The sequence below is a fragment of the Osmerus mordax genome, chromosome 22 (assembly GCF_038355195.1).
Source record: "Osmerus mordax isolate fOsmMor3 chromosome 22, fOsmMor3.pri, whole genome shotgun sequence".
Classification (NCBI taxonomy): domain Eukaryota; kingdom Metazoa; phylum Chordata; class Actinopteri; order Osmeriformes; family Osmeridae; genus Osmerus; species Osmerus mordax.
The window spans coordinates 11,513,008-11,529,645 of NC_090071.1; the positions used below are offsets into that span (position 1 = coordinate 11,513,008).

The 16,638-nt window shown below is 46.9% G+C and overlaps 1 protein-coding gene across 1 annotated transcript in view; it reads right to left on the reverse strand.

Annotated features, from left to right (window-relative positions):
- Nucleotides 1–16,638, reverse strand: part of nhsb (Nance-Horan syndrome b (congenital cataracts and dental anomalies)) — a 31,786-nt gene that overhangs the window by 8,767 nt on the left and 6,381 nt on the right.

Genomic DNA, 16,638 nt, shown 5'->3' on the forward strand with positions numbered 1-16,638 from the left:
AGGGAGGAGAGGAGTGAGGAGGAGACGAGGAGGGGGGAGGAGAGGTGAGGGAGGGAGAGAAAAAGGGGAGGTGAGAGAGGAGGAGAGGAGGAGAGGAGGGGAGGGAGGGAGGAGAGGAGTGAGGAGGGGAAGAGGGGAAGAGGAAGGGACGGGAAGGAAGGCAGAGTAGAGGAAAAGAAAGGAGACGAGGGGGTGGCAGGCGGAGGAGAGGAAAGGTGAGGGCAAACAGGAGAGGAGGATGGGCAGAGGAGAGAGAAGGAGGACGTCAGTATTCCAATACTATCGTGATTAAAAAAAACTATCTTTCTACATGGTCTACCTCAAGATAAAATTATGACAAAGAATCCAGGCCATGGTTTCGACTTCACCTTAGACCAGCACACCAGTCTCTACTCTACTCGCTCTATCTCGCCAGAGGAACACTGCAGAACAGGAGGGATGAATCACACCATAACACCCCCTGGATAGAGTGAGAGATTAAACATATAGCCTAGAATAACGTCCCAGCTCTCAGTTGTCAGCAGTGGAACATGGGGTTGAAACACTGAGAAGGCAGCAGTACTTCTTTTGACCAACAGGTGTCAGTAAAGCCCTATCGTCTCTGGTGCTGCAATCAGACAGCACTCCCTCACTTCTCTTAAGTCTTTTACAAAGTAGTATTCTGCTAGCACACACACACACACAAACACACACTGATAAAATGGCAACAAAAAACAAATACATTTGTCTCACAGTTAAGATCAGCATCACACACTAAAGAGATTCAGCGGTAGCCTGGGCCTGAGAGAGCGAGAGGGGAAGGGAGCGGAGTGTGTGTGAATGAGACACACACACACACAGTTAGAGTGAGTGTGCATGTGTGAGAGAGGTAGACAGAGATAAAAAGAGAGATGGAAGCCTTTCATGTTCTGTCCTTTCTGTAGAATCCACTCAACATCTGGTCATTATCATCATCATTCTCATTCAACGTTTCCTTATTCCCCCCCCCCCCCCCCCCCCCCCCCCACTCCACCTTCCATCTGTAACCTGGCAACCTCGGCCATCCCATCCACTCTGAGTACACAGGTACTCAGTTAATTCATTCGAACAGTCATCCTCCATTAGTCAGCATCCCGCACTTAACACATTATGACTGTAAAATGACACTAATGCAGTACAGGACAGCATCATCACAACGGATTGTGAGAAAAGACTCAAAACAGAGGCAAAATCAGAGGCAGCACGTGGCACAGTTACCATCGACACTACCCAGTCATGAGGAGGGGACTAGTGAAGGAGAGAAAGGAGGTAGGGTACCATGAAAATGCATTTAGCCAGGCCACTTATTTGACTCTGAAGTCCTTTAGCCAATAACTTTAAGAGAGCTACAGTGTTTGAAGAACTCCTACCCAGAGCCTGCACCACCCTCCCCAACCCACACACTCATTCTCTGCTTCCTCCCTTCTTACCTCTCCTCCTCCTCCTCACCCCCCCCCTCATTCCCTCTGTTGCCTCCCCTTCTTTCCTCTCATTCCCTCCTCTCTTCTCCCTCTTCCCCCCCATTTCTCTTCCATCCCTCCTCACCTACTGCCCTCCTCCTCTTCATCCCTCCCTCCCTCCTTCTCTCCTTACCTCCCTCCCTCCCTCCTTCTCAACCTCCCTCCCTCCTTCTCTCCTTACCTACCTCCCTCCCTCCTTCTCTCCTTCTCAACCTCCCTCCCTCCTTCTCTCCTTACCTCCCTCCCCTCCTCTTCTTCTCTACCTCCCCTTCCTCCCCTCCCCTCCTTCTCCTCCTTACCTATCTCCCTCCTTCTCTCCTTCTCTACCTCCTTCCTTCCCTGCCTCCCTCCCACTCTTCTCTGCTCCAGATAGTTGCTGCCAGTGTTGAAGTTGTCTCATCTTTGTCATCATCAGGACGCAGTGCTTTATAAAGACTGTTACTCAGCAACATTCTCCCACACACCTACATAAACCTACACACAACGCACAAATATGCACACACACACACATGGCATTCAGTCTTACACACACACTACCGTCAACCATCCCTCACCACACACACTCACCTCTCTCTCTCTCGCTTCTTCTCTCGCTTCTTCTCTCTCTCTCTCTCTCTCTCTCTCTCTCTCCTCTCTCTCTCTCTCACACACACACACACACACACACACACACACACACACGCACACGCACACACACAAGCAGTGTTTCTGCTAAGCTTCAACAGAACAGTGTAGCAGACAGAATAGTCCATCTCTGCCGACCAGCTGCCTCAGCCCAGGCAGATATCACCACCGCAAGACCCTAACCCACCATAACAAATAACAACAACAGCACACACAAACACACACTGGTAGCTTACCAGTGAGCTCACAGTCACGCAAACTGGTTGTGGAACCAGTACGCCAGAGAGACCTTTGTTCTAGAACCCCTTTTTCACCATGCTGCCTCAGCTGTGCGTCTTAACCCGCATTCTTCTGTCCTGTCTTGTCCTGTCCTATCCTATTTATCCATTCCTGTCCGGTCCCGGACCGTTTGTCTGTCCTGTTGTACCTGTGTGTCCTCTGTCCTGCTGTGGTCCTCTCTGAGGCCGGCTCCTCCTATGTGTCCTCAGCCGCCTTCCCTGAGAGTTACCCATCAGCCCGGGGCCAGAGAGCAGACGCACAAACATGGCCAAAGCCCTCCACCTCCGGACTGGCCGACTCACCGGTTTGCGCCCCTCCTCTCTCTCTCTCTCTCTCTCCTCTCTCTCTCTCTCTCTCTCTCTCTCTCTCTCTCTCTCTCTCTCTCTCTCTCACTCTCTCTCTCTCTCTCTCTCTCTCTCTCTCTCTCTCACTTTCTCTCTCCATCCGTGCTTCTGTCTCCCTTGCTCTCTTGATCTACTATTCCGGTCTCTCTCTCTTCCTCCTTTCTCCTTCCCTCTTTGGGTCTGCAGGTGCCGGTGTCAGCAGCTTACAGTGGCATTGCAGCCCCAGAATCACCCGGCCTACCAGCCAGCCAGCCAGTCAGCCTACCAGCCAGTCAGTCAGTCAGTCAGTCAGTCAGTAGCCAGTCAAGTAGCCAGCCATCAGATATAGTTGCAAGTTTACATAACAGACATCAGCTGTACTGATGGTCACTGTTTTGAGACAACACAAGGGTTAGAGTCTGGGGAGGGAGGGAGAGACACACACAAACACACGCACGCAAACACACTCACACACCGAAACACACACACGCAAACACACAGCGTACTGTACCTTTAGATCTGAGAGGAACGCAGCTCAGTCCCAGACAGGCCAGAGCCATGGTGATCCTAAAATACCTCTCCTCTCTCTCTCTCCTCTCTCTCTCTCCTCTCTCTCTCTCTCTCTCTCTCTCTCTCTCTCTCTCTCTCTCTCTCTCTCTCTCTCTCTTTCACTCACAAAATATCTCCCTATCTCTCAATCTCTCTCTCTCTTTCTCTCTGTCTGTCCTCTTCCCCTCTTTACAGTTCTCTCATCCTCCGTCTTCAACCATGGCTCTCTCTTGCTCTCTCTCTCTCTGTCTCTCCGTCCTATAAACATCCGGACGAACAACATCTGTAGAAACCCCCCCTCCCCCCCTCCCTCCGGCCCCTCCCTGAACCCCTCCTGGGGGTTACAGATGGATCAGTCCTGCTCTCTCCATGACAGTAATCTCTGTATGACCCGTCATACGGGGGGAGTCCACATCAGCACAAACACAGGACACACACACACAAAAGGATGAATGCTTGCACACACGCCACACTGTATTAATCCACACGGCTGAAGAGGCAACCCGTCCCCTGCAAAGGAATGAGAATCTGTGTGTGTTGTGTGTTGATGTTCCATGTGTGTGTGTGTGTGTGTGTGTGTGTGTGTATGTATGTCTGTGTTTTGCTTCTTTTGCCTCCAACTGTTCTATGTTGGGACTCCCTGGGATTCAAACTAGCAACCTTAGGTGATGTTAAGAGTACCTTCAGGTGGTCTGATCTACAACCAGCCGTCCTTCCCTGAAACGAAATTCCATAACTGAAGAGAAACCTGCACCACAGATCTGGGACCTGCTTTAGTGTGTGTTTGTGTGTGTGTACGAGTGTGTCTGGATCAGAGAAACTCCAGCTCCAGAGCCAAGGTCACCAGCTGAGCTTGCTCCAGATTAGAGCGGATTATCAGACAGGCTGAATTATTCCATGCTGGAGAGAGAGAAGCACACACACACACACACACACAGTGAGTGTTTAGCAGGGCTGCAGGAGTCTGGCAGTGCTGTAAAAGTCTGGCATGGAGACGTTGTCCATGTTCCAGATCAGTTTGAGCCTCATGCTGCACAGGTCGGCTGATACCTATACCAGAGGGATGGGTAGGCTAGCAGGCTAGCAGACTGATGTGTATAAGTGATATCTATACCAGAGGGATGGGTAGGCTAGCAGGATAGCAGACTGATGTGTATAAGTGATATCTATAGCAGAGGGCTGGGTAGGCTAGCAGGCTAGCAGACTGATGTGTATAAGTGATATCTATACCAGAGGGATGGGTAGGCTAGCAGGATAGCAGACTGATGTGTATAAGTGATATCTATACCAGAGGGATGGGTAGGCTAGCAGGCTAGCAGACTTATGTGTATAAGTGATCTATACCAGAGGGATGGGTAGGCTAGCAGGCTAGCAGACTTATGTGTATAAGTGATATCTATACCAGAAGGATGGGTAGGCTAGCAGGCTGGTGGGTAAGCAAGGTGATGTGTAGATCTGTGCAAAGAAAGACACAGGCAGGTCTGACACCGTAAAAAACAGCACCCCGAGTGAGTGAGGTCAGCAACCTCTCTCTCTCTCTCTCTCTCTCTCTCTCTCTCTCTCTCTCTCTCTCTCTCTCTCTCTCGCTTTCCCCTCTCTCTAGGAGAAACTCACTCAGCCTTTCTTTCTCTGTCTCTGTCTGTATTCCGTATGTTTTTTTGTACTCCTTGCTTCCTTCCCCTCTTCTCTCCTTCATGGAGCTGTGACTCATGTCGCACCCTCCCTCCCCCTCCTCCCCTCTTAGCCGCACCTGCATCGTGGTTCTTTACCTCCCCCTCCTCCCCTCCTCTTCTTGAAGACCTGATGTTTTGATCCTGCCCCTACAGACCCCTGTCCCTCCACACACACACAAGCACACACGCACGCATATGCACACGCACACACAGACACAAACACACGCACACACAAGCACACGTACACTCCAAATTTGAATCCACCGATTACATTAATACACACTTCATAGAAAAAACATCCTCTCCACTCCAGTCTGTTACAGCGTGGTTGGTCACATGCTGATGATGTCACAGCTGGAGTAAAATAGTTAATACTTGAAATCATAAACAGTGCCACCCCCTGGTGGCCAAAGCACCACACTGACGCCCGATGGTACTAGATCGGCCCATATACGTGAGAGTTTTTTCATCAGCCTCACACACACAAACAAACGGAGAGTGCTTTGCGACGACCACGTTAATTAAGCACAAAGACACTCCAAGTTTACAGGAAAAAAAATGCTAAACTCAGTTTATTAAAATGTAATAAATCGCAACGCTACATGTGCCCAAACTCACACACAAAGACAAACACACATAATCACCTACATACACTATGAGAAGCTCCCACACACTATCTCATGTTCCAAATTTCACAAAACATTACTTTGTTTGTTTCTCTAAGTGATTTGGGGTCCCAATGGTAACCTTGGTGACCTCCAGTTCATCAATATTGTAAAGTTGTTCCTGGAGGTGTTCCCCTGGCAACTGGTGATGACATCAAATTGTTGAAAAAAAACCTCATGAATCAATAATGAGAGGGGGGGGGATCTGTTGATTGCACAAGGATGTTGTCGTACTTTGCTGGATAAAGTATATTAGAACCGACACGCACATAAGTACAGGATACACACACACACACACAAACATGAGTATAGCACACACACACAGCACAGCGTACACAAAAACACACATACACATTAAATGACAGGCGTGATTAGTGTGCGGCTAGAGAAGCTACACACATCGCTTGCATAAGTTACTTTGGACAGATTTCACTGAATCATTCAAATGCCTGGAATGAACAAATCCTTTGGTGACCTCTCTCTCTCTTTCCAGCTCTCCATCTCCCCATTACTCTCTCTCTCTCTCTCTCTCTCTCTCTCTCTCTCTCTCTCTCTCTCTCTCTCTCTCTCTCTCCAGCTCTCCGTCTACCTCTTTGCATTGTTCTTTTTCTCTCAATCTCTATTCCCCCCCCAATTTATGTCTCACTTCTTCCTCTCGGCCACTATCACTATCACCCTTTTTTAAACTCTCCCTCAATCATCTCTCTCTCTCTCTCTCTCTCTCTCTCTCTCTCTCTCTCTCTCTCTCTCTCTCTCTCTCTCTCTCTCTCTCTCTCTCTCTCTCTCTATCTATCTCTTGTCCAATGCCAAGGGTCTCAGACAGGCTTTGAAATAGCACAAGGATGTACTACCACTGTAATCTACCACAAAGACACACACACAGACACACACTGAAACACACAGACACACGCACGCACACACATATACAGAGAATACACACACATACCGTATGACACACATACATATTCACACAAACAGCAGAGTGTGTATGTCTGCCATGTTGAGAGAATGGCACGAGACAAGCCATCGCCCATGTTATTTTTAACTCCGTGTCTCCATGGAAACCGGCACATATGCTGGGAGCGGTCCTCTCCTGCTGTGTGTGTGTGTGTCTGTATGTGTGCTGTGGATGCAGAAAGTGTTCACTCTAACTGCCGTGTGTGTGTTTGTATGTATGCATGTGTGTGTGTGTATCTTTTGCTGTGGACATAGTGAGCATTCTACACTGAATGGTGTCCAATGTCCATTCCAGATGTTCAATATTCCAGTCTAGTTGAGGAATAGCAACGCTTGTCGAACATCTATTGCTCCCTGGCTACCAGACTAAAACAAACACCATACAACATAATTGCATCATTTAAAAAAGAATCATTCTATTGAGGCCTATCAGGCTTGTCTGGCAAGGTTGCATTGTTGACTTGGGGTCAGACAAAGCAACACTGGTCTAACACCCCACTCTAAACAGTCACGTGTAAAGGCAGGGGAAGTGACTGTCTGAAACAGACCTTACGATGTTTCAGACGTCACAGCTAGGCTGCGTGGAAGACACAAGGCTATCTGTTAAAGGCCATCCTCGGGTTTCTGATTGGTTGAGGGTGATATATTTATGATGAAGGGAGACCCTCTCCCTTTTAGTAACTGCGTCTCACAGAATGATGTTGACATAAAACACGTACTGTCTCTTATTTCTTCATTTCAAAATGTTTTGTGATAATTTAGCAAAAGCAAACTAGCGCTCTATGTACAAGGGCAACCTAACATGGAGGTTCTCTGTGGTGGTCTTCAATGTAGAACTACCAATAAGGGGCCAAAAAGCTTAGATAGCACTCAAGCTTAAAGGTTCTGAAAAACTAATCAAACAATATGGCAGTCAGGTCTCCCCCCCCCCCTCTATCCCCCTCACTATCATTATCAGTTTTGAAAATCTACTATCGTTTAACATCTACTCAAGTGTCTGTGCCATTTGTGACATTGGTGAGTATTTGAATTCCTTCTAAATGAATGTAATTGGTGGATTTAAATAAAGCATCTGAAGTGTATGTGTGTGTGTGTGTGTGTGTTTGCCATTCTAGATCAGAGCAATTCCAGCTTTAATAACCCAACCGATTGAGGATGTTACAGATTCTATTGATGCTTTGAAGTGTGACATGAACAATGACAGCAGATGCTATACCCAAACAATCAATGAACCGATACAGAGAGAGAGAGAGAGAGAGAGAGAGGTAGGAAGAGGAAGGGTGAGCTAGAGAGAAGGATGGAGAGAGAGAGCAAGAGAGAGAGAGAGACAAGAAGGGATGAGAGGGGAGATAAGAGGAAAGCAAGAGACGGAATAAGAATGATGAGGAGAGAGAGAGAGGTAGAGGTAGAGAGAGTAAGGAGGAGATACCACAGTCATTTACCACAAGGTTTCTATGGAAACAACTTAAAGATGAAAGCAGTGAGTGGCGCTATAGTGATTCCCACAATGCTTTGCGCCTGGGGATGTCTCAGAGAGAGAAGAAGTCAGCTCTGGAGGGACGAGCGGACAAATCCTCTCTCTCTCCCCCTTTCTCTATATTTCTCTCGCTCAACCTCTATTTCTCTCTCTCTGTCTCTATATCTCTCGCCTGATGAAAACTCAGAAGAGCAGAAACACCGACCTCAGCATCCACACACACACACATACACACACACACTCACATCACACATCACACACACATACACTATCAAAAACACTTAAACATGAACTGAAGCAGAGAAGAGCACACACAGAGAGAGAGAGAGAGAGAGAGAGAGAGAGAGAGAGAGAGAGAGAGACACACACACACGCTGGTAAGCATCACTGTTTCTAATTGGAGCATGGCATTATCCCCCTCCCCCATCTCAGTTTGCCTCTTCCTTTTCTCCCCTCCTCTCTCTTCTTCCCTTTTTCATTCCCCTCTATCTATTCTCTCTCTCTCTCTCTCTCTCTCTCTCTCTCTCTCTCTCTCTCTCTCTCACACACACTCTCTCTCTCTTTCTCTCTCCATCTTCCCCTCTCTCTTCCTTTTCTTCCCTCTATCTCTGGCTTTACCCCCCCCCACCCCCTACCCCCTATCGCCCCCCCCCCCTCCCTGGGTGATGCCAGTGCAGTAGTCAGGCCGCAGAGGAGCAGCCAATCAGAGGGCTTCGTGCTGAGCAGTTCTCTGGTGATGTGAGGCAGTTTCACGCTTGTGCACCCAGCCCTGCCAAATGTAGGTCAGACACACACACACACTCCGCACTTACAGTACACACACCACACGTGTAGTACACACCACACATGCAGTGCATACACACACACACACACGCACGCACACACTCACACACACACACACAAAGGAATGGCTAAGAAATAAATAGCCCACTGTGTGTGTGTGTGTGTGTGTGTGCGTTTTGGCATATATATACATACTGTATGTTTGTGTGTACGTTAAGCCCAATCATATCCATCATATGATGAACTATGTGTGTAGATGGAGTATGAATACAGAAAACAGCAGAAGCATTAGGTGCAGATTCCTTAGCACAGGGAAACCAAAAACAACAGGAACACAAAGAGATGAGTTCAACTCGAAAAGAATTCAGGCTGAAAAGATGTTTCTTTAACTGACTTCAAGACCTTCAAAAGTAAAAAGATTTTTTTTACTCAAGCGTGACACATTCAAAGCACCTTCCAGAAGAACAGAGATCATGTCTTGTTTTCCTTAAAGGGAATGGTCTGACTAGTTTAGGACTTAATTATGTGACAGTAAAATTGACTGCTTTGATGGAGGGTATTCCACCTAAAACAGAACACTATGTGTCTTCAAATCCATGTGGAACAAACCAATGCCCAGGACAAAGTTAGACCTGTGTTATCTAGTCCAAGAAATGACTAATCAGGAGATACTGTATGTGGAATAGAAATTCATGATAGAGCCTCCAAAACACCCTTTTATACATACAGAATAGTTTTGTCCTATTTATGTGAACAGTTAACTCAGCAAAACATAGATATGAAAAGTGTTTCGCTACAATGTTTGAGGAATTTCTATTTAGTTGTGCAGGTGCTGTCTAGTGCTTTTTCAGTCTGTTATGATCACTCTTTAACAACCTCTGGCTTGTGATAGGCCACTCTAGTGTGCAGTGCTGGTATCTGATTGGCCGCTGTGATGGCTACTCCCAGAGGGAACCTTTTCCTCCAGATTGTGTTGTAGTAGGACCTTCGTCAGTGTCACACTGCACACTGCACACACACACTGCACACACACTTCACACACATGTACACATGCATATGCAAGCATGCACAAACACATGCACCAGCGAACCCTTGGACTCAAACACACACACACACACACACACACACTCCTCAGAGACAGACAGAATCACTTCTACATCCCTGGGTTGCTGTCACTCTCTGACCTATTTATCTCATCTCTCCTCTCCTTTCCTCTCCTCCACTCCTCTTCTCTCCTCCTCCCCTCTCCTCTTCTCTCCTCTCCTCCTCTCCTCTTCTCTCCTCTCCTCCTCTCCTCTCCTCTCCTCTCCTCCTCCCATCTCATCTCCTCTCCTCCATTCCTCTCTTCTTCTCCCCTCTTCTCTTCCACTTCTGAGCCTTCCTCCTCTTTCCTCCACTCTCATCCTTTCTTCTCCCCTCTCTCCCCCTCTTCTCTTCCAATCTCCTTCTGTCTCAAACTCCTCTCTCCTCCTCGCTTGTTCAGCGAGGAGGAGAGACCCCCCTCCCAGCACCCACCTCTCCTTTCACCCACATGTCAAAATACTCATGACAAAACGTAAGAAAAGCTGATTTTTTTATGCATTCTGAGCAAGCGAGAGAGGATTAGAGAGAGAGACGTATGTCTGTTGTAAAGCCATCCACTCCACCCCACAAAACCTTCCCACGACACAACCTTCAACCTACCAAGATCAGCACCACATTTAGACCCCCCCCCACTCTACTCAGACCCTACACAGGACAGACTGTCCTTCCAAAACTCCAGAACCTTCCAACGCCATCAGCTTTATTTACCAGTACAAATATGCACATCTTCTCAGAGCCAGGCAGCGATCATACCCTTTCACATTTGTACTGGGTCAGTAACACCACCTGCCCTCACCTGGTTGGAGAGAAAGAGAGAGAGACACAAGGATATGGAGAGAGAGAAAGAGGCAGAGGGGAGAGAGAAAGGGAGAAAAAGAGCGAGAAGGAAAGGGAGAGGGAGAGAGACATAGACGGAGAGAAGAGACAGAGAGAGAGGGATTGAGAGACAGAGAGGAGAGAGAGATGGTATGAGAGACAGAAAGGGGGGAAAGATGGAGAGACAGAGAGAGGGAGAAAGAGAGAAATGGAGTGAGACAGAGATGGAGAGAGAGGAGGGAGAGAGAAGGGGGGATGCAGAAAACCAGAGTAGGATGCTCGTTGTTATTCTACACACGGCTTTGTTCTCTAATCTGATAGGATGACCAGATAGTGCATCGACCAATAAGAGGAGAGCAGCAGACCAGGCAGAGACTGAATCAGCCAGAGTACAGTAACTGATGCTGGTGTCACACACACACACACACACACACACACACACACACACACACACACACACACACACACACACACACACACACACACAAGACTTACATACACACATACACACACACACACAGAATAGCCTTAAGGAACTGCGTGACACCAGTGCCTTTACCTGTGAGTGAGTATGTGTGTGTTCTGCTTCTATTTATACTTTCCAGAGGATAGCTAGTTGGAGTCAGAGCAGGCTTAGAGGAGGAAATAGGTTAACCAAATGATCTGCTCTTAGCAGCTCTAACGACAGCACTCTGCATTATAATATACACACATGCAATACACACACACACACACTCTACAGATACATACACACTGTAAAGACACCCGCACACACACTATACAGACATGAACACAGTACAGACACATTGTAAAACAGTGCACTGATATGCAAACACCTGTACAGACACACAGCACACAGCACACACTATGTGCTGTGCTGTGTGTCCTTCCATCTTTCCATCCTTCCTCACTTCCTTCCTTCCATCCTTCCTCACTTCCTTCCATCCTTCCATCCTTCCTCACTTCCTTCCTTCCATCTTTCCATCATTCCATCCTTCCTCACTTCCTTCCTTCCATCCTTCCTCACTTCCATCTTTCCATCCTTCCATCCTTCCTCACTTCCTTCCTTCCTTCCTGTACTCCAGACCATTGATACACCCTGCACCCAGAACTCCACTGTGCTTTCAGTCTGGGCTTCTAGAGAGATAGAGAGAAGGGTGTGTGGTGAGTGTGTGTGTGATGTGGTTATTGTCATATTGATGTGACAGAGTGGATTACTCTCTTGGAAGAGTCTTATTTCTTCCCTGTTCCCCAGAATGCACTGCTGCTCTCTCTCATTCCTTCTCTCCTTTCCTGTCTGCTCCTTCTCTCTCCTCCTCCTCCTTTTTTAATCCCACTCACCCTCACCTCCTCTCTTCCTCTCCCCTCCACTCTGCTCTCCTCTCCCCTTCACTCCATTCCTCTCCCCCCTCATCCAGTTTCCTTTGCTGCCCTATCCTCTCCCTTCATCTTCCCTCTCCTCTCCTCTCCTATCCTGTCTCTTCTCCTCCAGAGTAACAGAGTAGATAATCCCTGGGGATTCTGCTGAATAGAGTTCTGGACAAAAACTGACTTCAACTAGGCGGGAATTTTATGTTCAATTTAATCCCTACTGTTAAAGTAGATTTGAGTGGTGTGTGTTATCATGTGTGTTAGCCTTTGCTTGTGTATGTGGGGGGTGTGTGTGTGTGTTGGTGTATGTGTGTGTTTTCCAGAGGTACTGCCGCAAGCATGGTGTTTCCAGGGGTCACCGTGGAAACAAGCATGTCCGATCAGTGAGGTCAGGAACAACAGGGGTTGCCCCCTGTACGTCTGTCTGTGGACGTGTGTTTATGTGTATGTGTGTATGTGTGCGAGTGGATGTGTTTGTTAGGATTTGTGTGTGAGTGGTTATGTATAAGTGGAGGTATGTTTGTGGGGATGTGTCTCTTGCCCAGGAGACCAAAGAGACAGGCTGAGTTATTGATATCACTGGATACTCTCTCTCTCTCCCTTTGTCTTAACACTGTCTGGTAACTCTCTCTCTTTCTCTCTTTTCTCTCTCTCTTTCTCTTTCTCTCTCTCTAACAGTTTGTATACGTTGTCTGGTACTTCTCTGTGCTCCTCGGCTAGCTATCAGTGTGCAGGTCATTAGCCAATGTCCTGACTGGCGCTCCTGCTTAACATGGCTGTAATCAGATCAGGCCCCATCAGCTGACCTCTCTGGGCTAATCTGTTGGTTTACCAAGGGACTTATCAGACTAGCCAGGACCTGGTTAAGGTCTTTAGAATGATTAGCACCATCACACCACATAGGAGCAGGAGGAACCACTTAAACAAACAACCTTCTCCCTACACCCTGACAGAGACTGGGACAGGATAGGCGATCGCAACATATACAAAACACCCCAAATCCTGAATAGAGTATGAGGAGGCTCCAGGGAAGGTTCCAGTAAGAGCCGAGTTGGAACATCAGAAGCTGGGCCACAGTCACCAGCAGTCCCCGTGATCCCCAGTTGACATCCCCAGTGGAGGGGCCACTGCAGGATGACAGTGTACCCGCCCTCTGTTTTGAAAGAAGGACAGAAGATATGCCAAGAAGGGGAATAAAAAACGGTGTACACGGTCCATTTCCATGACATAGCCCTTCGCCAGACGCTTTTATCCCAAGCGACACACAAACAGTGCATATAATAAGCACAGCAGATAATCAAGGACCATTTTCAACTAATTTGATGGTTGGACTTTGAACATTAGAGTTGGTTGGGAAGAAGATGTCCATAAAACAACAAGTAGGTACACTTTGGCTACTGTATGTCTGCATAGCCTTCACTATAATGATGAACACTCTCCCTGCTAACGGTAACTGGTTAATGGTCCTAATGAAGGACATGTGATGTTACTTAAGCCGTGTTCAGAGAGGAAGTCTGTCAGACAGAACAGACATCTCCAGGTGACGACCTCATATAATCTCCTGGGACCTCTGACCTCAGTAACAAGACGCACCAACCGAGCACCCTGGGACATTTCTAGAGAATTCTTTCCTGTTTTCTTCTTGCCCTAAATCCACCTCGTTCACCTGTATTTTCCGTCTGGTTTGGCTATCATTTCTCGGTCTATCTCTTTGTGTCTACCTCCCATCTGCCCTCCCTCTCTCCTGCCCTCTTTCACACTCGTTCTCGGTCTTCTCTCTATCCCCCACCCCTCTCTCTCTCTCTGTCTACATAGTGTCTCTCACTACCAGTGGAAAGCCTGTTTGTGTTGTCGCAGTAACAGATGGGCGTGTGTGTAGTTGGCTGTGGTGTCACTGAATATGCATGCTGATGTCACACACAGTCATAAACACAGAGTGTAAGTGCATGTCAGAGCATGTGTGTGTTACAGACAGAGAGACGGGATTGGCCGAAAGAGTCAAAACACAACACAGTTGGTGATGTCGGTGGAAAACAATCTGTGGATCTGCGTGTTGGCCTGCACGTGTGGACGTGCTTGCGTGTGTATGCGTGTCTGTGTGTACGTGCATGTGTGCATGTGTGTGTGTGTGGACAGGTATGCATGTGGATGGGTGTACTGTATGTGTGCATGACACATTGGGATTGCAGCCCAATTGGCAGATAGTCATTATGAGCAAACTATAGTGTGTCTAGATTAGAGTAAAATGTTCTTGACTAGAGGATAATGGGTCTATATTAGAATAAACAGAGAATAGAGGTTATAGATGACAAGGTACTGGGTCTAGACTAGAGGATGGAGGTTATAGATGACAAGATACTGGGTCTAGACTAGAGGATGGAGGTTATAGATGACAAGATACTGGGTCTAGACTAGAGGATGGAGGTTATAGATGACAAGATACTGGGTCTAGACTAGAGGATGGAGGTTATAGATGACAAGATACTGGGTCTAGACTAGAGGATGGAGGTTATAGATGACAAGATACTGGGTCTAGACTAGAGGATGGAGGTTATAGATGACAAGATACTGGGCCTAGACTAGAGGATGGAGGTTATAGATGACAAGATACTGGGCCTAGACTAGAGGATGGAAGTTCTAGATTATATTATTTAGTTTATAGATTTAGTTTCTAGATTAGAAAACACTGCATCTAGATTAGAGGATAGAGATTCTAGATGATAATATTATGGGTCTAGATTAAAGGATATAGGTTCTGGATTAGATTATAGAGGTGCTTTATTACAGTTTTTCACAATTGCTAAACAACACTAAACCACGTTCTCTAAATTATCAGTGGCCTAAACTCATTTGTCGAATCAAATCTCTAAAGACATTCTCACTCACCAGAAAATGTTGCACTGTGATGCACTTGTACTGCAAAACAGTAAACACAACTACAACACAGTCGTAATCTGTAAAACACAATGACTCAAAATTGTTCATACCTGTTTCTAAAGGTGTTTTGGGTTGTTTGGGACAATGCCACCTTTCAGCATATGAGAATGGTTAAACATCAACCAGCAATTTTTACTGTAAAAGTTTGCCTTTCACCATACCGCCCTTTTCTCAACCCAATTGAAGAGTTTTTGTCTGTGTGGCGGTGGAAGGTCTATGACCGAAACCCATATACCAGGGTAAATCTCCTACAGGCAATGGAATTGGTCTGTGGTGACATAGGTGTGGAGTGGTTTCAAGGCTGGATCCAGCACACCAGAGGGTGTTCTTTGTTCATTGTTCACAGTACTAAGTCGTGATGGTTACTGTAATATTTTCTTTATTGCTAAATGCATTTACTGTGTATACGTAAACGCATTTTTCTTTACATGTAACTACATCCCCTGGATGCTGTGTTCTCCATTTGTGTGTGCTGCGTCTAATGATTGCTCCTTAGTCTTTATATATTGCTGTGTTTATGATCTGAAAGCATTGTTTGATTTTGAGCACAGGTTAAATGGTTTAGGGGCGAGTGTTTGATTTTGCCAGAAGAGTCAGAGGTTTTGGAAATGTAGTTTGAAGACGAGGGGGTTCTAGATTAAATAAATATGGTTCTTTGTCTGGAGAACAGAGAAAGAGGAGAGAACAGCAGAGCACTGCCGTGATCATGATCTGATCTTTGTCGATGCATTTCCACTCTTACACTCTCTCTCCCTACCTCCTTTGAGACCTACATACACACATAAACTCCCTGGCTGGACAGTGTGTGTGAGTATGTAAGTGTATCTGTTTGTGTATGTTTGTGTGTGTGTGTCTGTAGTATTTGTGTGTCCTCGGAGGCCTGGCTGTATGTGTTTTCTCTGGGTAGATAAGCAGGCTGACATGCAGTCCTCTGACAGGCCTGAGACATGCTAGCTAGCTGGAGGCTAACACAGCTGCTGCTACTGGAGGACAGGGAGACGAAGAGAAGGGAGGAGAGGAAGGGAGGAGAGGAGAAAAGAAGAGGAGAGGACAGGAGAGCAGAGGAGAGGAGGGGTGAGGACAAAAAAGAGGAGAGGACAGCATGGAAGAGGTCAGGAGAGGAGAGGTCAGTGTGTGTGCTAGCCTGCTCTCTAACAGACTGGATGTAATAACAGTGTCAGAACAGACTCTAGTCTAGTCATTATCTCTACGCAGTCAAATAATTACAGTTGCAAGAAATTACAATTAACTGCTGTGTGTGATTTCCAGGGGACTCCCTCTATGTATGTGTGTGTGCATGTATGTGTGTGTGATCCCTAGCTGTTTGGAACAGCCTTGAGAGAACAGACACCTCTTAGTAGCTGACGTGATATAAAACTAGTTGGCAGATTAATCTCTACTGTTTCACCATGTGTGTGTGTGTGTGTGTGTGTGTGTGTGTACCGATGAGCCATATGGTTTACCAGTGGATCATAGGGATCTACTCCTGAAACTGATCACCACGCTTGTGTGCTTATCACTCATTCCATCTGCTGTTTATCATGCTCATACACACACACACGAAACACACAAATGTCACAGAGAATAGACAGGCAGGAGATCACATGAAGAAGATTACATCCA